Here is a 22,768-nt window from a genome sequence, read left to right on the forward strand (position 1 = left end):
GAAATCAAGAATCTTTCCTGCTCCATCAGGGAATTCAGTACCAGATCCAAGGTCAGAGCCGGACCTCATCTTGGGGGTGGAGGTTAAGTAATGCAAAGCATCCACAGAATGGCTAGAGGCTAAGGAGCAGGGCTTGTGACTCCAGAACATGGCAGCTCAAGGTGAGATTAAGTTTTTAAAGGGTCATTAAGAAGTACTCACTGTTAGAAGCGGTGAAAATGGGGAAGTAAAAAGGGAAGGTTTCAAGGATGACTTGGTAAAATCCTGTTTAAAGGACTTGCTGAGCAAAGAATCCATCCTGAAAAGGAAGAGTATGAAAGGAAAAAAAAAAACCCAAAACCACTTTTGAATCTTTTTGTGAAAGAGTTTAACTGTTTTTGCTAAAATGCTAGTATGTATTTAAATGGCTGATACGTTGACTTGAATGACATTTTAAAACAATAAACTGATGCAAAGAAAATGTCTGGAAAGGTATACACAAAAGTAGGAATGTTGGTTGGTCCCTGAGAGGTGATGTTACAGCATTTTTTTTCTTCTTTATACATTTCTGTATTGCTTGTTTTCCCCCAATGAGTACACACACTGCTTTCACAATTAAGGAGGAATAAACAGTGAATATTTTTGTTTAAAAAAATAAATTTTACAGTTGGTCTTAATCTGTAAAATAAATGTTCCTATAGCTAAGTTAACAGCTCAAAACACCATTGGGGAAGCAGGATCTGTGTGACAGGAAAAACAGAGACTAATTAAAAACAAATGAACACAAAAGCTTGGGTTTTGCGACAGCAGCAGAATTTACAGAATTACAACACCTCTAGAATTATGGAACCCACAATTTCCTGCATGTGTCTGTTTCTGCCAACTTCTGGTTGTCTGTGGCTTTCTTAAAATATCCTTGAAAGGGACTCCAAGAAATCATCAAATCAGTTCAATGTTCTTTAAGTTATAGTCTAACAAAGGCTCCAGCGTTTCTACAGGAGCTTCCCATTCGTGTACGTGTTCCAATTTTCTGCCACACACTTGATTTAAATCCAAGATTGCGCAGACTTACTTAGCTCCTACAACATTTGAAACCCTTTCTCACATTGTAATTTTCTTAACCAATGAGGTAGTTATTATTGTCCACATTACACAGGAGGGTCAACTGAAGCTCAGAAAGTGACTTGCCAAAGGTCTCATAGCAACTTGTTTGCCAGGCTGGGATTGAACTCAGATCTTACAACTTGATGTCCAGTGCCATTTTTATATGACACTAAGACTGCCTCTGGAGAAGTGAAAAGATGTGACTGGTAGTCCTGGTATCCCCACATGAAGCCTCTGGGGCCCTTGGAGAGGCAGGCTATGTAAGTGGTCAATACACGGATGGTTGAGCTTTCCACAGCTCTAATTATGTGACTGGCTTTATGTTCGTGCCACCCTTAAGTGGGAGAGGAGTTCATGGTAACACTTCCTTTAACTGAAAACCTCTTGTTTCCTTGGATTATTGCTTTTCCTCTTTATAAGTTTGTCATGAATTGAGTGAAGGAGCTGTAGTTTCAAAAGTTCTATTAACCAAAAATAAATAATGTTAATAAGTGAAAAGAACAGAGGGCAAAAATTAAGAAATTTTAAGGAGAGTCATAATAAAATATTACACTAAAATTATCCAAGAATAGACGGAAGGGTCTTTGTAGATACAGAAATTTCAAAATACATGGGTGGTCCTACTAATTTGTGGATCAGTTGAAATATAAACTATATAAAATTGATTAGCATATTCTAATCAACTCCACTCTGCCCAGGGATCTCCAGGGATACTTAATCCACAGCTGCCATTGCCAATATGGCTGATTTCTTTCTTGTCAGTAATTTTCTTCTTATCCCCAGTCTAAAATTCAGAATTCAGCAACAGACTAGCTTTTTACCTTATACATCATGTGGTAATTTAAGTTATTACTACTAGGGAATATGAATATGAAAATATGCATATATACCTTGGCCACTAATCAATTTTCAATGGAATGGCTTATTTACTTAACAAATGGCTCATTAAGTCACATTGGTAATTCAAGTTGAAGTTTTTTGTACCTGGTCAAGTGATAAATTATGCTTATGTTCACTTTTTTGTTCCCAAGAATAATGATAGCTAGATTGTAGGCTCCTTAAAGGCAGAGATTGCATTTTATACTTTATTTGTAACAATCATGGCATTAGGGATAGTACTGATTATGAAGTAGGTACTCAATAAATACTTGTGGGGTTTACTGATTTGCTTATGCATCTTCTTGGTATTGACAACCAAATAACTTATTGGATTAAAAACAGAAGTAAGGATAGTAGTATATCTACCAATTCATTTCCCTTTAGCCATACATATCAATGTGCAAAGGATCTATGTTAGACAGGGGTTCTTAACCTGAGCTTCAGAGGGTGTTCCCTTAAGTTCCTGAAATTTTATTCAAATTTTTTTTGTGTTCATATGCTCACTTTCCAGAGGAGAGGATCTAGAGCTTTCTTCAGCTTCCAGGAAATCCATTATTCCATAAACTATTAAGAACCTGTGGTCTTTAATATTTTCGCCTGTCTCCGGAATGTCAGCACTGATAACTCTGGAAGCCCACCTACATTTGCTTGGAATACACTATAACCTTTTTCCTCTGATTTTTGACTTCCCTAAATATGCCTGATCTCCAGTTAGAATTAAATTGCCCTAAGTAATATCTGGAATAAAACAATGTATAAGAGCATGAAGAGAAACAGGATAACTTGAAACTTCTTCTTGTCCCCATGCTACACTCTGTACTGAGCTCGCATTTGGGTCCAGGTGCAAGTCAAGGTGTTTTTTTATCATTTAAAACTCTAATGCACTAAGTGATCTGTGACCTAATTATGGGGGAAATTACCTGTATCCTTATGCGTGCTCACAACCACTAAACTCAACAGCAGCATTTCAGCTAACGGTCCCTGCCTTCTCACTTGAGGGAATTTGGAGCAATCTGCTCCCAGCATGAGGAGTTGATTTTGGAATTCAGGGTACATCTCACAGCCTAAATTTACCAGTCTTCAGAGGTAGAAAGCTTTTGTTATAACTTTAGATGGGCAGATTAGTTAATTGTAGTCAAATCAGTTTAAAGGGTTTCTCTACACACCCCACCCTTTCCCAATCCAGTATTTTTAAGGAAGTTAATGTTTGACTAGTTCATTGCACTGCTGCAAATTGAAAAAAGCAGTTACGTTAAGGAGCATTCCCTTTTTAGGAAGAAAAATCGAACCTTTATAATTATGCTATTAATTCTCAGTTCAACTGATAATAACATGAAAATGAATTTCTCGGTAGAACATTTTATTATTATTTAGTGTTTAGCTAGCATGAAGAGCTATGGTTTATAGCATTTTAATCCTAGCTAGTCCTCTAAACTTTTAAGCGGGTCAGAAACAATTTATCTCTTATGTTGTTAGTCTTTCTTTCTATGGTTTATCTTTTAAATTAACATACATTAAGATTGCTCCAAGCCTACATTCTTATTTTTAAATGTTGGCTTCCTGTAAATGTATTTGTTTTTACAAACACAAGTCTAATCCCTTTGGTGCTCATCAGAGAAGTTATGGCTTTGTTCCATTCTTGCATCCCACCAAGTAAGCAAGCACTTGGGAAGCTGTTGAATGAAACCATAAAGGCAACTTTTTAAGCAAAACAAAATTATTTAAAATTATTTTGGAAGACTCTGACTCATAGCCATTTTAAAGGTTGGCTGTCAAGAGTCCATTTTGGGTGTCAGAGTTTTTCTGCTCCTCCTGCAAGTTCTAGAGCTTCCTTTCAAGTAAAAATTTAAAATACCTAAGCTTTCAACCTAACAAAAAAGCACAAGAATTCCATATCACAACAAGTGGCTTCTAAGAAGATTGTAAATTGAGTGACAGAAGAGGAATCATTTAAAGGGACTCCCACTAGAGAACAGACAGCAGCACCCAACTAAATCCATTTTAATTTTCACTTAATTTCAGTTCTATTTCAAAGCTGTGATATCATGAGTGGAGAGAGAAGCAGCTCATAGAAGAGCCTGAATTCAAAGGAACTGAAATTTAGCATGGAATGTAAAATCGAGGACTTTTGCTTCTAAGAGAATGACTGTAGAAATACCAAGGTTGAAGGATGTGGGCTTGGTGCTACAGCAGAATTAGTAGTCTGGGGTGACCCTGCATGTATTGGCAAGTAGCCATTAAGTAATGCTCTTTACAAGAGAAAATCTTGTACCCGACAAGCTATCAGAAACGTGCATTTCTCTTAAACCTCTTTTCCTGTCCTTCTGCTCTAGAAGAGACATTATAAACTGCTAACGAAATGTGACTTTCATGTTGAGAGACTGGATTCCCCCAGGACCGAAATGAAGCACGCTTTAGCCTTCTCACACCCAGGTGCCCCATCGGGTTCCCTGCAGAGTGATCTCTGCCAGCACCTTGGTGAGACTGCACAATGGGTCAGTACTCTCTGCTGTCATTCTTTGCACTGGGGCTCTGGCCGCCAGAGGGGAAAATAGTCACACACAGGGAAATGGTATAAGTTAAAATCAAGCAAGTCTGGTGGGGTGGTAATGACTTTCCCAGCATCCAAGTCTTCGCCTTCAGGACATGTGAAGCTAGAAGACAATGTCATTCATTCAGCATTTATAGAGAACACACAAAGTACACGGTACTGGGCTCAGTACTGGAGAGCATGAAAAAGTGTACGAAACACAAACCCTGCCCCCGCCCCGGCCCGAGAATTCTTGCCAGGAAGGGTATTTCAAGTATCAACCAGACCTTATGACCCTTTAAGAAATTCCTGAGGGAATAAAAGTGCATTCAGAATTTAAAACAAGCATGGAAAAGAATACCGCTAGGACAAGAAGTCTTTTAGGAGAAAGGGCATGTAAATGTGCCTGAAAATTTTATTTCTACGGTATACAATGTAGCTCGGATGAATGAGAGAGTAGAGGTTTAAAGGGCCAAGAGCGGCGCCAGGCTGGCCGGTTCTTGGAGAAGCCGGACTTCAAAGAAGCCGGATGCCTGCACAGTTAGCTGAATCCGAACAAAGAGGAAGCCGGCACTTTTACATGGGAAGTGGGTAACTTCGAGGAAAAGTGGCCTCCGAGAAAAAAAAAAGGCAACATTCCGCCTGGAGTGGAAGCCCTCACAACCCTCTACTGTGCTTGCTGACCGCACCCTTGACCGACCTCACCCTCGCTCCCCCGCCCGGCTTCCTCTACCCAGTCTAGGCGGCAGGCCGCGCTCGGCCGGGTTCCACCGCCCACTCCACGCCCGCAGCTCTTGCACGCGCCGGCTCCAGCCGGTAATCGGCCACGTGCGCCGGGTTCCCCGCTCGGCCCCTCAGCGGGCCGAGCGCCTCCAAGGTTGCGGTGGCCACTGTGGGGGCTGGATCCCTGTCCCCGCGCGCCCAGGCGAGAAGTCCGGACAGCGGCGGTGGCGGGAGCGAGCGGCCCGGCCCCTCCCTTAGAGGGAGCAGCGCGACAGTGGGCTGCGGGCGCCGCCTCCGCTGCATCGGTGGCTGCGCGTTCCGCTCGGCCCAGCCCAGCTCGGATCTGGAGCCCGCGCGCGCCGCGCTGCCTTCCCCTCCTCCTCTGCCACCGCCCCGCGGGCAGCTCCCCCGGGCCACACGCACGTTCGATCCTCCTTTCCCTGGTTTACGGATTTCCGAGGGCGAAGAATTTCGCCTCGGTCCCTGCGAGTGTCTCTCGGCCTCTCTCCCTCTTCCCTCGCGACTCCCCCTTCCCGTGGGCGCGCGCGCGCACGCTCACACACACACACACACTCACACTCGCCGGCGCGCGTGCGCACGGCCGCGCGCCCTGAGCCGCGGAGTCTCCAGCGCCGCTCAGCAGATCCCACTCTCTCCGGCGCCGCTACTCACACAGGCTTCCAGCCGCCACTGGGCGTCCTCTGTCTGCGGTAGCGCAGCCGAGGCGGCGGTGGGAAAGGTAGCTGCAGCCCGGCGCGGTCTCAGAGCTCCGTGCCCTGGACCGAGTCCGGGGAGAAGCGGAGAAGGAGGACGCAGAGGCGAGAAGGAGCCGCGCCGCGCCCGGGTCCGCGCGGCTGGCTGCCTCCGTACCGGTACCGCGGCCCCAGGTAAGCTGCTCCGGGGCCCGCAGCATCCCCGGGGCGTCCGGGCTCGGAGCGGGGGTTCCGCGGTCCCGCCGCCGCCGCCGCCGCCGCCGCCGCCGCCGCGGCACCAGGACGGAGGCTCGGAGGGGAGTGGGCTCGGGGGGAGGGGAATGGAGCTAGAGGTGAGGCCGGTAGGGAGGGGGGCAGGGGAGCGTGGGGGCTTCACCGCAGCCCCCCGCGCCCTTCCCCTCCCTACCTCAGCTCCAGCCGGGTGACTTTTACGAGCCTGGGGGCGCCTGGCGCCCCAGACAGCTATTCTCAGCTCTCCCCCGCGCCGCCAGCCAGTGTTGGCTGCGGGCTCCGCGCCCGCCGCGCACCTCCCACCTCCTGTGCACCTTGGACAGCGCACCCCGCTGCCCGCCGCCCCCTGAACCGCACCCGGGTCCGCGTCCTGCTCGCGCAGCCCTCCCGCTGCTCTCTTCTTTCCCGGTTGTCACCCTCCCGCCCTGCATCCCTTCTCCTCCCAGCCCTGGCGGACTCCTCTGGGTGCGGGCCGGAAACTTTCCTCCCCGCCTTGTCTGAACTAGGTACTATTGTTGTTATTTGTGACTGTCCCCTTACTCGGGGAACTCAGACACAGTGAACCGGTCTTCCTCGGCGGGAGGCCCGGTTCAGCCCGAGGCAAAAGAGGCATTGGGCAGCAGGACTCGGCGGCTGCCAGGGTGCAGAGCCTACGCCTGGGTAGCCGGACGCCTGCCGCCTCCCCTCTTCTCCGGACTCCACACGTGCGCGCCTCCCACGGACGCCGCCCCTCCCCGACCACCCACGTCCTCCCCCTGCACTGCCACGGCCACCCCATAGGTTGGACACCTGGGGCTTGCGGGTTCTGATTGGCTGAAGGCGTAACCCCGCCTCCTTTCCGGGGAGGGGGGGTGGTTTGGAGTGTTGTGGTTGTCATCCCGCGGCGCGCACATGGGGGAGGTGGGGTCGACAGGTGGGGAAACCGGGCCCGGTTGGATCCTCGAGTCCCATTGTGTATAGCTACACTCTCATCCACCTTCCTCCAAATGCGCTCCTGCTTTTCTCCTTTTCTGTTTTTTTCTCAACATTTTGCTGCTGTGATATTAAAAGAAAAAACTGGCTTGTAACCTTCTTTTTATTAGTATTGTATTTGCTCTGTGGTGGAGATTTTTAAAGCAGAACTAGAAGAATGAGGAAAACAAGTGCTTATGGGGAGGTTCGTGGCAAACTGGGCTGCAGATTTGAGTCTGGTAGTTTGGAGAAAGTAATGGGTGCCTAAGGGTTATGAAGAGGGTGGAGAAAGTGAGAAGGAAATTGTTTCTTGGTGAGGGCCAGACGCAGATGAGCAACCTTGAGAAGCTGAGGGAGAAGGAAGTGGGTCATGTGTAGGGTGAGACGTGAAGGAGAAACCCGGATGGGCGCTCCTGGGAGCGTTTTGCTGAAGATGGCTCTGTCTGGAAAAGTAATTTTGACTAGTATTCAGTTCATTATTTAACACACTTTGTTTCTGTTTTGCTAACGTTGCCCTTTTGATAGATTTTATAGTAATGTCAATCCACGTAATGGGTTTTGCTTATTCCAGTTTCTTGCAATATATCGATTTGCAAGTGGTAATGAATTTCAGAAAGTGAATTTCAAAGGCTCCTTTAGAGGGATGCACTAAATAGTTAAAGTGCTTTGGTATATTGTGAAGGGAGACGGATGAGCATTGCATAAAATCCAAAGACTGTTCTGGCATTATTTAGGGTCTTTGCAGAAATATATGTGTGCGTGACACTGATTTATCTTCATTTCAAAGCATGATTGCCTCTGGCACTTTCCAGCTTTAATTCCTTCAGGCTGTTTTGATGTTGTGTCTGTACATCTAAGAATATTGTAATTCTTATCTTTAGAAACCTTGTCAGTGGAAAACAAACAGCAACTGATGCAAGCTAATGTTGACAACTTTATAGTGAGTACACTGTGCATTATTTTATTTGTAAGCTAGTGAAATATGCAAGAGTAACATAGCATGACTGTTATTCCCTAGGAACCAATATCAAAACAAAGTGGGGAATCACATGAGGCTATTCCAGGGAGCACAATTCAATTATTTAAAAAGTGAATATATGTTAAGATTCTTGGGTGTAAAGAAAAGCAGAATATTCCCATTTGAATTATTATCTTTGTACACAGTGGTAGCAGATGATTTGAAGTAAAACAACATATTAAATATGTTTGATGATTCCAAAGTAGATAGTAAAGGCTTTCCATTTATAATTTTTATATAGGTAGAATTACTTTTCTGACTGAAGAACTTTGTATTCAAGGGACAGAATTTGATACATCTGGCAAAATTGGAAATTATTGCTATTGTTGAGAAAATAATTCTTACTATGTTTTCATATCTCCAGGTCATGCTTTGATTTGCCCTCAGGGATTTAGATTCTAGTTTTTGGCCTATCAAATTGAGATGGGTTGGAGGTAGGTAGAACAAAAATGTATATGTCACGCACACACACACACACACACACGCAAAATATATGTATATCAGCACACAGCTATATATTTATACACATAATTTGGGGGTACATGCAGTGTGTTTAGTTGTATATATGTTATTGTCATCCTTAGAATTTTTTCTCATTTCTTCTTGTGCAAACGGTGGCCCTGTTTTAAACTATGGAAAGCATTATCACCAGTAAAATTGGCCAATAGATCATGGAAACAGACAATAGTATTTTGTTGCTTGGCAACCACCTACTGTGAATGAAAAACAAAGCAGTGACAGCTGCTTCCACATCCTTACACTCATAACTGTAGCTCAAGCATCACAACCCTCCAAATGAGACAGATCTACTAACAACTTTCATTTGAGGAAGGTGAAGCTGTTTCCTTTTGCGGATGTTTTTAAAATGTACATTTAAAATTTTTATTATAATAAGAATTATATTGTTATTGTGGGATGAAATGAAGCATCTAATTTCAGTTGCCCTCCTAAGCCTAGTATAAACTGAAAAATGCAAGACTGGGAGGATTCTTTAGACCCTTCTCATTCTTCCCTTCATAGTCATTAAGCACCATAAGCACATTTTCTGCTGCCGTCAGATGCTCTTAGGATTTTACAAAAACTTGAGTTCCCTGTGATACCTAAATAGGTGACTGGATTTTACTGCCAGGAGGGAGTTAGAGACTGATGCTTTGGCCTAACCCTTTAGTTTTAAGGGACACTGAGGCACGGTTAGGTGTTGTGACTCGAGCCTGGTTACAGAGTCATCTCCAGGATGTCTTGCCTTAGGTCACACTTGAAAAATTTTCTCCTGTTTCCTCCCTCAAATTATTCTTTCTTTGTTCTTTACACAGAATTTGTAACCAAGATTTTTATCCTAATAAAGATACTTAGAAAATACAGTAATATTTGGGAGTCAAAATTCAGTGTTGACACCAGGCTACATTATGGTTTTAGATGCATTGTGTATTCAGCCCTCAGTCGCGCAAAGTCCTGTGACTTTCCACCTCTTTCCTCAAACTGGGGAAGCCCAGTCCCTTGCTTTGGTAATTGTTTACATCTTTGGACAACCTTTAATGATCTATTATTCTGTAAATGAATTTTATACGGGGATGAGATTGAGGATTGTGTTGGTCAGCTTGTACACCTGCAAGAGTTTAACCATTACAGCTAATTAATCACGTGTTGTGGTCTGTCTGCAACGTGAGAGACGTACTGTTGATCTAGTGATCTGGGCTCAAAAAAAAAAAAAGATACAAACGAACTTATTTACAAAACAGAAACAGACTCACAGAGAGCGAATTTATGGTTACCAGGGGTGAAGGGTGGCGGGGTGGATAGATTGGGAGTTTGGGATTGACATGTACACACTGCTATATTTAAAACAGATAACCAACAAGGACTTACTGTATAGCACAGGGAACGCTGCTCATTATTTTGTAATAACCTAAATAGGAAAAGAATTTGAAAAAGAATAGATACATGTATATGTATAACTGAATCACTTTGCTGTACACCTGAAACTAACACATCGTTAATCACCTATGCTCCAATATAAAATAAAAATTAAAAAAAAGTAGACTACATGGGACAGACTGTGTAGCTGCATAATCTTCATTTCAGTCTTTTATCAAAGCTGTCTTGCCAAATGTATTACCTGAAGCCTGCTTGTGGAGGACAAGTCATCTATCTGTGAGAGATGGCAATAGTGCAGATTGCTTCTGAACTCTGAAATGATAATGAATGGAGTACTGGATGGCGAACTTGGATCACATGTGCATTATTAAGGCTTTTTTCTAAACTTAGGCAATGTATTGCATGTGTGATACATTTTGAGGTTCCTTATGCTATTTTAAAGAATCTGTATTCTGTTATTTATTATTTATGACAAAGGTAGTCATTTAACTTTAATACACCTTAACTGGAAGAAAAACTTGGATTGGACTGGTTGGAGAAACAATGTAGTGACAGTATTAAGTACCATTGCAGAGCCATTTTCACCAGAAAAGCATGCACTGTAGCAGATTTGTAGGGGGGAATAAATTGATTTACAGCATGTTTAACCTAGTTTTAGAAGTCTGCTATAACTTGTTCTAGCTAGAAGGATTTCCAAGCAGAATAATAATTTCGCAGATTTCAAGTGAACGTCACTGATTTTTAAAATCATTTTTCACAGTCTGGTTGTAGTTTGTTCAGGACAAGTGCTTGCTTTGGATCCTCTAGGATTAATCTGAATTTTAAGGTTATTATTATTTTAAAAAATTCAGAACCATTTCTCTTTGCGTGGCATGATGCTAAATATCCTGTAGTTCATACATTTAATTTATTCCACTGGAATCTTGAAATTTAATTAACTTCCCTCTCCTATCTTTATGTTCACGAGAATGTGTGTATGCATATGTGTTTGCATTCTTTTCCTTTTCATGGTTTTCATCCTAATGATAGAGCATCAAAGGGCCTGATTTGTATTTTTTTCATACAGTAAAGAGAAGTTTTAAGAGATATTTGCGTTTTCCATTCCCTTATGTCAGCTTCTGCTATTATAACCTGTAAACTCTCACCCACACAAATAGGATGATTGCTAAACAAGCAAACAAATAAATATTTATCCAAGCAGCATCCCATTTGCTGCCCTCCAGGCTGGCCAAGAAAACATATTTTCTCATTCTTAGACACACATGTACTTCCACACCCATCCACATACACATTGAGTTTTCCTGTAGATTTTTTTTTAAAGAGTGGACGGAAATAGTATTTGATTGGGAGACCTGTGTATGATAGATTTTAAGTAAAGATGATGTATTCAGATTCTCAGAAATGTAGCAGCAGAGGAAGAATTAAATTGAATTATTCCCTTTGGAAAAAGTTCAAGTTTATGCTGAGAACATAACCCATGACCCTTACAACAGTGCCCGGAACAGAGCCTGCCACGTGGTAGACACTCAGCGTGTATTTTGTGGAGTACGCACCTGCTACCTCCTTTATGTGATGCTGCAAATGTTTCAGTCTGTATCTGCATGAATAGCAAAAGTTGGGGAAATGGAGGAGAAATGACTGTACTTTTCTAATTGTTTCTGGCCCTGTATAAAAACATGTCAAAACAACTAACTTAGCCAGTGATATTTTGGAATATACTTCTTGTCGGTGTAGAAAGTTATACCAAGGGTATTGATTTTTCACAAATACAGCCATCCTAAGTACAGAAGAGCTCTTTAATAGCCCACAGCAACATAACAAAGGTAACGGCAGCTGGGCCGAAGGAATACTTTATTTAGCTGGAGCTGGAGGGTGAAATCTGTTCGCCCCAGTGTAATTATCCAGACTGGAGTGTGGCCAGGGCGCTGTGGTTAATAACCCAGACGGGGAGAAAAGCCGCCTGTGAGGTCTTTAGTGACTCCGACTGTCCAGACCTCTGCTTTGGTTTGTAAGAGAGTAGCTTGAAAACCACAGAAGCTGTTGTGCATTTAAGGGATAGAGCCCAGAGTTACCATCGAGGTCCCAGGTACCAAATTTCTGGTGATTGGAAGAAGTCTTAATCCTGAGAGATCAGTGGCATTGAAATAAGACTTTCTTCTTCATCCTGCTCCATCTTTGTGAAGTATGTGAAGGGCGACCGTGTCTCTGGGGACAGCCCTGGCAGAATCACCAGGTAGGGTAAAGCCTGACAGGCTTCCAATTCCCCGTAAAGCATCCTTCACCTTTCCACCACTACCTCCGTTGTTTGTCTCGCTTGTAGGGTTTAATTCACAGTTTTGTAGCAGCAAGTGTCTGTTAAGGTGTATGCTGATCAAAAGTTATAGAGCTTTTCTGGAGGGATTCCTGAGTGTCTTCCGTATATTAGGGGCTCAATAGATATTTGTTTCATTTTACTACTATTTTGAGAGATAGGGAAGATGGTTATGTCCACAGAACCTATGTAAGTAATGCCATACTGTTTCCTTTTAGGATGATTTCTTTAACAAACATTTATTGAGCATTTACTATATGACTGGCATAGTATCTGGCTTTGGGGATCATAGAGATTATTAAGGCACAGTTCCTGCTTGTAGCAGAGAATATGCTGCCTGCAGGGAAGACTTGCAGGAAGTGCGTAAGTTCAGTGTGGTTTACAAGTGACTGTGCTGGGGGGCGAGGGGAGAGGAAGTTTGGAGAGCAGGGTAGGGGGCAGACCATGGAAGAACTAGTAAGACCCATCAAAGATTTTGAACTTTATGATATGGGTCAGTGTTTCACAGTCTCCCCGTTCTTGCCACAGTACTGATTCCTGGGTCCCAACCCCGGCCCCCTGAATCAGACAGACTCTTCAGGGACACGCCAAGTCAAGTAGACACATTCATATGCCCGGATGCTCACCGCTCCCATGCACATCTGCAGAATTCTTCTGCAAGCACCTACTGTTCTCCACCTGAGGGCTTTCTCTATCACAGGTGGGGCAGCTGTAGGGCAGCGAAGTTAGATGGCCCCAGGAGTGGACCTCATCCAATGACTGAAGAGAGCTGGGTGGCAGTACACTAGCATCTTGGCCCATCAGGTGCAGAGACTGATGTGTGTCCTACGCTGTGTCCCAGGATCCCCTAGTGAGACTGATGGCGTTGCCCATGGTGGCTGTCTGCTCGATAATCTGGGCTTTGTTGGCTGCCTTCCTTTCCTGTACTAGTCCTTCCTAGGATCCGCTCCCACACGAATAGCTTGCATTTAAATTCTTTCATGGACTTCCCTGGTGGTCCAGTAGTTAAGACTCCACGCTTCCACTGCAGGGGGTGCGGATTCCATCCCTGATCAGGGAAGTTCTGCATGCCACGCAGTACGGCCAAAAAAAAAAAAAAAAAGGAAAAAAGTAAATAAATTCTGTCTCAAGGTCTGTTTCTGGAGAAACCCAACGGAAGATACTGAAGAACCGCTTCATTTATTTTTCAAATAATGCCCCCCACTGGTTTTCTTCATTAGGCAAATTTGGGCACTCCGGCCTCAGGTGATAGAGGGCTACTGAAGAATTAAGGTGAGGGCATCGTTACTCATGATTTGCAGCTGAGAATGACCTTGCCGGCAGGTGTGTGGGGAATGGATTGATAGAGGAAGAGTTGGGGGCCTGGAGACCAGCTAGGAGGTGGCGGTGCCTAGACAAACAGAGAAGATAGTGGCTGGGAGGCTGGAGATGGGGAAACGATGCAAGAATGATTTGGGTGGAAAGCTGGCTGGAAAAGTCAGCAGGACCAAGAGGCCGGAGACGCGTGCTCACTTAGCTCATCCCAAGACGGAGACATCAGGCCTCCACCCGCGGCTCGGCCTGCTGTCCCTACAGCTCGATACCCCCTAAAGGGCTGAGACGCCTCTGCCTTGCCTGTAATCGTGGTCAGGCTCTCTAGAGTTAAGTAGTACAGTTCTGGGCATAAATAAAAGAAGACAGAAAGATAAATTGAAGCATATAAATAATTTACCACCAGATCATTAAAGAAAGTTATATTTTACGGGCGGGTTTCGTGGAGTGGTAGAGGAGAGTTGGAGAGACGTCTGTGGCGCGTGTCCATTTTGTGAAGAATAGTGATTCTTTCCCCTCATACTCTTGGCTAAGAAGGGATTTTCATCCAGCATCAGTTTCTGGAAGACCTAGCATGCACTTCTATCTATTGTTTTCCCCGCTTCTCCTGTAGCCTATATTTTAGCTAAGTGAATGAGTGGTAGCTGGGAGTGGGCTGGCTCTTTCCTCTTGGTCTGTCAAAGTGCCAGGCTTTTTTTCTGCAGTTTCTCCTGCCAGTTCTTAGGCCACCAGCTCCCAAAGGAGATCAAAGGGTGTGGAGGCTGGGAGAAGGGAAGCATACATCCAGAAAGAGAGCGGTTTTGAAATGAATTCTTAATCACGAAATGAGCAGGTTAAGGCTTGTTAGCTGATCTGAAATAAGATCAGGCAGTCTCCTAATTGTCCCGTGCATGAAGACTAAGGTCCTGGCTCCGTCTGCAGTCAGAAAGGCAGAGGCTGAATAATCAAACAAGAGCAACCTAACACCATCATATTTCTGCAAAAGTAGCATTGAGCCAGTGACAGAGAGAAGACGGAATTCTGAGAAGTTGTAGAGGGGGCCAGCACAGAGTTTACTGGGCCTTGCTTCACCGGGAGATCAGAGTCCTGACGGTAGAAACACCGCGCTTGTGAGTGTACAGACCGGAGACACTATGGGTGAAACACAGGGGAAAGGAAGAGGCCTTATTAATTTAGAAGAGTAGGCACATATTTATGATATTTTTTAATTAAATTTTTTATTTGGAGATCATTACAGATTCATGTGCAGTTGTCAGAAATAACATGGTCAGAGCCTGTGTACCCTTTACCCATTTCCCCCCTGTGGTAACGTCGTGCAAACCTATAGGGCAGCGTCACAACCAGGACGTGGATCGCTGCGGTCCGCCAGTCTTGGTCAGGTTTCCCCAGTTTCACCTGTACTCATTGGTGGGTGTGTGGGCCCAGGCGTGCATGCGTATATTTTCTCCTATTAAATACTTATATTTTAAAATTTTTTCAAAGAACCTTTTTTCCCCTAGGATTTTGGGAAAAAAATGCACTTTTTAAGACTAGTCCTGGATTAACTGTAACTGAAGAAAGGGTATTACTATAGAATAGATCCCCCAACCCGTGCAACTCGGGGACTGTGCAGAATAGATCAGGGTCACCTGCACGCAGCAGGAAGGTCAATAGGCCAGTCCAGCAGGTATGGCTTCCACTTAATTTATTCCTGTGTGACCATTATATGGCAGTAAACAAACCTTTTAAAAGTGTATCTGTTGGGAAAGAGGCTTGCTTATTACAGCTCGCTGTGACTCCTGGTCCTCGCCCCAGGCTTCCTGGCCTTCCCCCCTTCCCCTCCGTGTGCCGGAGGCTCACCCCTGCAGGCTGTTCACCCAGGTTTCCGAGTCAGCTGGCTTGCTGTGTTCAGCCCGTGGAAGGCACGTGGGAGACAGCAGGGAGAAGGGCAAAGCCAGGGAGGGTATTTTTTTCTTTCCTCCAGCTTCGCGCGGCGTCCCGGGCAGAGGGAATCCCTCCCTGGTAGCACCACTCATGCTTGACAGACCTTCTCTGGTTCTAGCTGCTCACGAGTGACCTTGGCCCGTGGACTCCAGCAGCACCCCCTCTTTCCGTTGTCTGTTGTCAGCCTAGGCAAGGCGGCAGCTTCCTGCTGTTGCTCATCTCTGGATTATCTCACTGTCACGTGTAGGCTCTCTGCTCCCCCATCACCTGAGTAACCAATTCTCTCTCGTAAATTTCCTCTGTGAAACATACTTGAAGAGATTCCTATTTTCCTAGTTAGACAGTCCCCAGGTCCTGAAAGCGTGGGCATGGTGTAACTCTGATGACGTTTTCCTCTTTCTGACATTCTGGCTTCTTCCGCTGCAAAAGTCTGGCCAGCTCCAATCCTGGCAGAAAGTACCTGCGTTTGGAATGTCACCCCTCCCACCAGGAGCCTCCATCCTTTTACTGACTATTCATCCCCTCCTAGTCTCTGGTTTTCCAAGCACTAATTTCCCTTTGTCAAATTTATTTGGCATTTTGGCAACCTCTCCTAGTGTCCTTGTTAGTTTGTCCTTGAGCTCCTCTTTTACTAACCATCTCTACCTTATTTTCTGCCGGTGGTTCTTACTGACCTCATCTCCGTGTGTAATATCCTTATGCCCGTATTAACATGTCGGTCTCATGACTCATTCCTGAATGTCCTCTGGTTTACGGGTTATACCTCTGCTACCTAAGGATTTGGTTTTGCTGGCACTTCACTTTCCTGCACAAGTACGCTTTCTTTTTTTTTTTAATTTAATTTAATTTATTTATTTTTGGCTGCATTGGGACTTCGTTGCTGCACGTGGGCTTTCTCTAGTTGCGGCGAGCGGGGGCTACTCTTCATTGCCGTGCGTGGGCTTCTCGTTGCGGTGGCTTCTTTTGTTGCAGAACACAGGCTCTAGGCGTGCGGGCTTCAGGAGTTGTGGCTCGCCGGCTCTGGAGCGCAGGCTCAGTAGTTGTGGCACACGGGCTTAGCTGCTCCGCGGCATGTGGGATCTTCCTGGACTAGGGATCGAACCCGTGTCCCCTGCATTGGTAGGCGGATTCTTAACCACTGCGCCACGAGGGAAACCCCACAAGTATGCTTTCTAAATGTGTTTTCAGGGTCCTCCACCTCCTCTCCTATAGAAATGTATGTGGTTCTGTAACAAAATCATTGTTAAGAACGTTAATAAGGATGCTTTGGGAAGAAGGGAATAGGACTCAAGTAGCATCTTCTAGGCTAAAGCAAATTTAGAAGCCACGTCAGAGGAAGCCAAGCTGGTGGCCGGCTGGCATGGTGGCCTCGCGCACTACCTTAAGGACTCTGCTCGGGCTCCTTCCCCTGTCGGAGAGCAGTCTTGTTGGTTGCTCCCACATTGGTCCCATAGTTGGCCGCGTTGGGCAGCTTTGTCCCTTCTCCGGGGGGGTCCCCAGCCAAGCACAGAGAGCTGGGAGTTGGAGCAAGGAGAAAGCTTTCGAGCTATCTCCTACTAAGATGCCAAGAGGTCGCACAGACAACCCAGTTGTAGGTGCCCCATCCTCAGATGTCAGGAGCAGTACCTTTAGGCACTGCAGCGCACATGGGGTTACTCTAAATTCACCACCAGGTCTAAGGACTGGGGCTTAGGAAAGTCCAAAGCTTCGGCTAAAGAAGAGTTTTAAGTATTGAAAAATAGCCTATGGCATGGGTAGTAAATGCGCTCAGGTCCTGACGTTCTCCTGCCCTTGCAGGCGGAACAGGGCTGGAGAATGTCCTGTGGGCTGGTGCACAGAATTTTGCACAGATGGGTCTCCTTGGAGCTGGGCCACTTGCCGGCCTCTGCTCTGCACGGTGATCCCAAGTGTTGAGAGCCGGGCGGGAGGACTGTGGATTAGGTGGCTCTGGGTGAGCTGACGATGGAAAAGAAATAAGCTTATTTTAAATGGGCATAAGCTTTGAAGGCGAGTAATTAAGACACACTTCAGCCTCTTGGACAAATTAGGGTTCTAGTTAATACAAATGCAAGATTGGAAAGAATAAATCACTTGCACACCTATAATCACTGAAGAACAGTTTGTTTAGTAACAAAATACCAATCACGCCTGCTCTTATGTGAGTTTCTCCTCTATTTCCCTTTAAAAAAAATCCCTCAGAACAGACTGAGTTGAAGGTCCTTTCTTCCTGGGTTGGACTCTACGCACTTTCCTTCAAGAAAGTGGTGCCCATGTGAGGGCAGCCCGCGGTTTCTCCTGACATCCATCTGAAGCCTGGTCTTTTACCCAGTTCAGTTGCATCTTTCTGAAAAGGTACAGCCTCCGTTTCTTTCCTTATTATTCAGCGATGTACAGTGGCACAAGGAGAGAGTTTTTTTTTTTTAATTTTTATTTATTTATTTATGGCTGTGTTGGGTCTTCGTTTCTGTGCGAGGGCTTTCTCCAGTTGCGGCAAGTGGGGGCCACTCCTCACCACGGTGCGCGGGCCTTTCACCATCGCGGCCTCTCTTGTTGCGGAGCACAGGCTCCAGACGCGCAGGCTCAGTAGTTGTGGCTCATGGGCCTAGTTGCTCCGCGGCATGTGGGATCTTCCCAGACCAGGGCTCGAGCCCGTGTCCCCTGCACTGGCAGGCAGACTCTCAACCACGGTGCCACCAGGGAAATCCCAGGACAGAGTTTTTAAATGGCATTTTCTTGAGCATCGGGGACTTGATTCTGTCCAGAAACACAAAGCAGGTGCTGTAGCAGGCAGAGAGGTTGCTTTCTGTGCCTGGTGGGGGTCTTCCATACTGTGTTGAGTTGGCCCTAAGTAGTTTCTGATTTTTCTCATCTAGTTATTAATGTCAACATATATATTTTAAATCTCCCATCATATTGTGACCTAGCTCGATACTCATTTTGTAGTAGAGATTTAATGTTTTTGGAGCAAAGCATGCTACATAATCTTTGTGCTAAATGAGTAGGTATTTATGGTTTCCAGGTTCCCACTAGGTGCTGGGAATGCAGTAGCGAACAAAAATCCCTGGTCCTGTCCTCCTGGGAGTCCATAGTTTACTGGAAAGAATATCAAGTGAAACAAAAATCATTATGTAATTGGAGCTCATGCTAAGTCCTTGGAAGAGACCAGATTTCTCTGAAAGGATACCATGAGGGTGGTCAGGGAAGGCCTATATGGGAGAGTAATGTATAAATGAAGACCTGAAGGTTGACTGGGGTTATCCCACGGCGAGGCGGTGGGGAGGGTCCCATGTATGAGGCCCAGATGTGAGAAAGAGTCACTGGAAGATAGCCAGTGTGGCTGGAGTGCAGAGAGTGAGGGTGACGGTGGCTGGAATGAGACTCCGAGATGTAGGTTAGGGCCTGATGGTGCCACACCTACCAGGCCAGGCTGAGGACTTTGAATTTTAGCCTGAGTGCAGTGGGGCGCCACTGAAAAGTTTTTGTTTTGTTTTTCTTTTTTTTTTAATTGGGGTGAAATTTATATAACACAAGATGAACCATTTTGAAGTGAACAATTCAGTGGCATTTAGTATATTCACAGTGTTGTGCAGTTGCCACCTGTGTCTATTCTAAAACATTTTCATCCCCAGGAATGGAAATCCCTACCTGCTAAGCAGTTATTGAAGGGTTTCGGGGGGAGTCATGTGGTGTGATTTGTAGTGTGGAAGATCTTTCTGGCAAGTTTCTGGAGAAGGAATCGGAGAGGGCAAGAGCGGAAGCAAGACAACCAACTTGGAAACTAGGGTCAACTCCAGGGAGAGGTGGTGGTAATGACTTCCTGGACAAGGGGCAAGAGTAGTGACCATGGATGTGGAAAAGAATGGAATGATCCAAGGAGAGTCATATAATCGGGTTTGATGATCTGTTAAGTGATTTGGTCACCTTGTAATAACCTACATCACTCTTCCCCAAAGGGTGATCCATACCCTGTTCACATCTATGTAGGACGCTCATTAAAAGTACAGCTTCTTAAGCCCACCTCAAGATACTGGTGCAGAAGGACTGAAGAGGGTCCCTACGGGGGGTTCTTACTGGAACTGAGGTTTGAGAACCACTCAGTGTCTTCTTTCTCATTCTGATGCCCTTTCAGATTGAAGGCTGCCAACAGTCCATCCAAGTGGGATGAATTAGAATGAGACACAGAAGAGACAAATGGATAACCTAGGGCATGCTTGTGATTTTGAGTGGGAGGGATGCTTTCCAGAGATGTATCTTTAACTTGATCCCAAAGGCCAATGTGTAATATAGACAATTTTATGGGTGGTGTTTATCTTTGATTCTTTCCTTTCGTGGAGTATTGGGACTCTCCCAGAATTAAATGGTGACTGACTGTGAGCAATGGCATTATCATGAAATACAGTGTAGGTACAGTATAGTAATTTATTGTAAAAGAGACAAGTGCAGGAAATTCACTTGTAAAACAAACCATCCTAGTATTTTTTTTTTTTTAGATTTATTTATTTATTGATTGATTGATTGCTATGTTGGGTCTTCGTTTCTGTGCTAGGGCTTTCTCTAGTTGCGGCAAGCGGGGGCCACTCTTCATCGTGGTGCACGGGCCTCTCACTATCGTGGCCTCTCTTGTTGCGGAGCACAGGCTCCAGACACGCAGGCTCTCAGCAGTTGTGGCTCACGGGCCTAGTTGCTCCGCGGCATGTGGGATCTTCCCAGACAAGGGCTCGAACCCGTGTCCCCTGCATTAGCAGGCAGATTCTCAACCACTGCGCCACCAGGGAAGCCCCCATCCTAGTATTTTTGGAGTTACCTTATATCTACAGGATTCCTGCTACTTCAAAGAGATGTTTACTTCACTTAACTGATTTTAGAGCCAGAGTTTTTGAGACTTTATAGTCAGAAGATCCTACAAGCTGTAGTAAAAATCACCAATAAACAGATCAAGATTTTTGTCTTTGACTTCTGTTTTCCATTTGCCTTTGGTACGTGTTTCTAACCCAGTGCCTCCTCTCAGAGATGTCACTTCGAGCCAAGTCTAAGCCACTCAGATGTTTCTATCCTAGTGGTGTTTGGATCTTTCAGATAATCCTCTTCCTCCCAACAATTTACATAATATGTTTGGTTAGATTATACCTTTAGAACTGAAAAAGCTCACAGAGAACATCTAGTTTTCTAGTTTGCTTGAAGTGATTTAAAGTGACTGTAATTGTCCTCCACTGCTGAGGAGTGGGGTTAGGTTTCAGGGTGGGAGGTTTTCCCCATGAGGGAAGGGTGTGGGTGTCCAGCAGCAGTCGAGGACTAAACCCTCTGCATCGCAGCGTGATGGCCCCCCACGCCAGCCACCCCTGGGTGTTTTCTGCTCACTGTCACGTGCGTTACCCCCTCTCTACCTCCCGCCCTCCCGCCACTGCCACTTTCCCTTTTTGGAAAATGAAGTGCTCAGCTTCTTGAAGAAGATGTTTCCTTTTGATTAATATTATTTCCACTCTTCTAGAAAGACACTTAGGCACCTCTGGCTGTGTTTCTTTTTCAGCATGTACAAATTCAGATCTTCAAGCAGTTTCATTGTTTTGTCATGAATTTTATAATGAAATAATATTTTGAGTGCCTGGGTAGCATCTTCAGTTTTTGTTTTTTTTTCCCTCGGAACATTTGGGTTTGGAGAGGGATATGAGGCAAAGCCGTCCGCTTATTTTACACTAGAGGGAAACAGAATCAGTAAATAGCCAGCTTTTTTTAAAGCTTGATTTTTCTGTGCCCCCTCCCCCAAAAATGCATGTTGTTGTACGGGAGCAAACACTATACAAGAATACAAAAAGTAAAGGAAGGGCTTCCCTGGTGGCGCAGTGGTTGAGAATCTGCCTGCCGATGTAGGGGACACGGGTTCGAGCCCTGGTCTGGGAAGATTCCCACATGCTGCGGAGCAACTGGGCCCGTGAGCCACAACTACTGAGCCTGCGCGTCTGGAGCCTGTGCTCCGCAACAAGAGAGGCCGCGATGGTGAGAGGCCCGCGCACCGCGATGAAGAGTGGCCCCCACTTGCCGCAACTGGAGAAAGCCCTCGCACAGAAACGAAGACCCAACACAGCCATAAATAAATAAATAAATAAAAATTAAAAAAAAAAAAAAAAGGAAAGGAAAATTCTTCAGAAATAATACAGTTAACCATTGTTGACATTTTAGTAAAATTCTTCCAGGAATATCTCTCTGTCTCTGTCTGTCTTTCTCTGTCTCTCTCTCTCTCTGTGTGTGTATATATATATATATATATATATATATATATATATATATATATATATACACACACACACATACATATATATATATTACATATACACACGTACATACACACACAAGATACAGATAAAATTCTAAATAAATGGAATTTTGCTGTACATGCTTTTCTGTAATCTGCTGTGTTGTTCTAATGACATGTTCTGGGCATCTTTCCATGTCAACAAATATATCTCATCTTTTTAGTGACTGAATAGTTGTATTAGATGCTTTTCATTGTAAGTAATGCAAATCCCAGGGCAAACTAGCTTAGATAATAGGAACATACTGAAAAATCCGGGAGGTAGGGTCTTCAGGCATGATTTAATTGGGATTTAGGATTTCTTTCTTTATAATTTTCCCTTCCCTGCTCTTTTTCATGCTCCTCATGGTGGCAAAATAGCTGTGGTTCTAGGGGCCCATTCACTGTCCAGAGAAAGAGAGCTTCACTTAATCATCAAACAAACAAATCATTAAAAAAAAAAAATCCTGGCTTCCTTCTACTTGGTTGGACCATTCTAGGTAAAGTGACCAGGGCAGGGACTTCCCTGGTGGTCCAGTGGTTAAGACTCTGCGCTCCCAATGCAAGGGGCCCGGGTTCGATCCCTGGTCAGGGAACTAGATTCCACGTGCATGCTGCAGCTAAAGATCCCACACGTCGCAGCCAAATAAATTCATTAATTAGTTAAAAAAAGAAGCGACCAGGGCAGTGTTCTGATTGCTTCAGATTTGGGTAGAAGTTCATGCTAATCCCTCTGGACTTCGTGTGTAGGAAACGCAGAGTACTGGTAGAAAAGAAGGGAAGCAGCTTGCTGAGGAGGTTGGCTGTTAGGTTTTACCCTAGGTTTACTGATAGACATTTGTCTCCAGTTTTTCAATCTAGAAATCATTACTGCTCTAAGCATGCTTGTAGGTACATCATCTTACACTTGTGCAATAATCTCATTTGGGTA

The 22,768-nt window shown here is 44.9% G+C and overlaps 1 protein-coding gene across 7 annotated transcripts in view; it reads left to right on the forward strand.

Moving 5' to 3' along the window:
* Positions 1 to 5,796: 5,796 nt before the first annotated feature.
* Positions 5,797 to 22,768, forward strand: part of ENOX1 (ecto-NOX disulfide-thiol exchanger 1) — a 618,533-nt gene continuing 601,561 nt past the window's right edge. For 5 of the 7 annotated variants that reach the window (XM_036831989.1, XM_036831987.1, XM_036831986.1 and 2 more), the window contains exon 1: positions 5,799 to 6,102. The gene's annotated coding sequence lies outside the window, so the exon portion shown is untranslated. Of the gene's footprint in view, positions 6,103 to 7,991; positions 8,051 to 22,768 lie in introns of all 7 variants that reach the window. The other 2 variants (XM_036831988.1, XM_036831995.1) reach the window with 2 other exon arrangements.

Source organism: Balaenoptera musculus, chromosome 18 (genome assembly GCF_009873245.2).
Source record: "Balaenoptera musculus isolate JJ_BM4_2016_0621 chromosome 18, mBalMus1.pri.v3, whole genome shotgun sequence".
Lineage (NCBI taxonomy): Eukaryota > Metazoa > Chordata > Mammalia > Artiodactyla > Balaenopteridae > Balaenoptera > Balaenoptera musculus.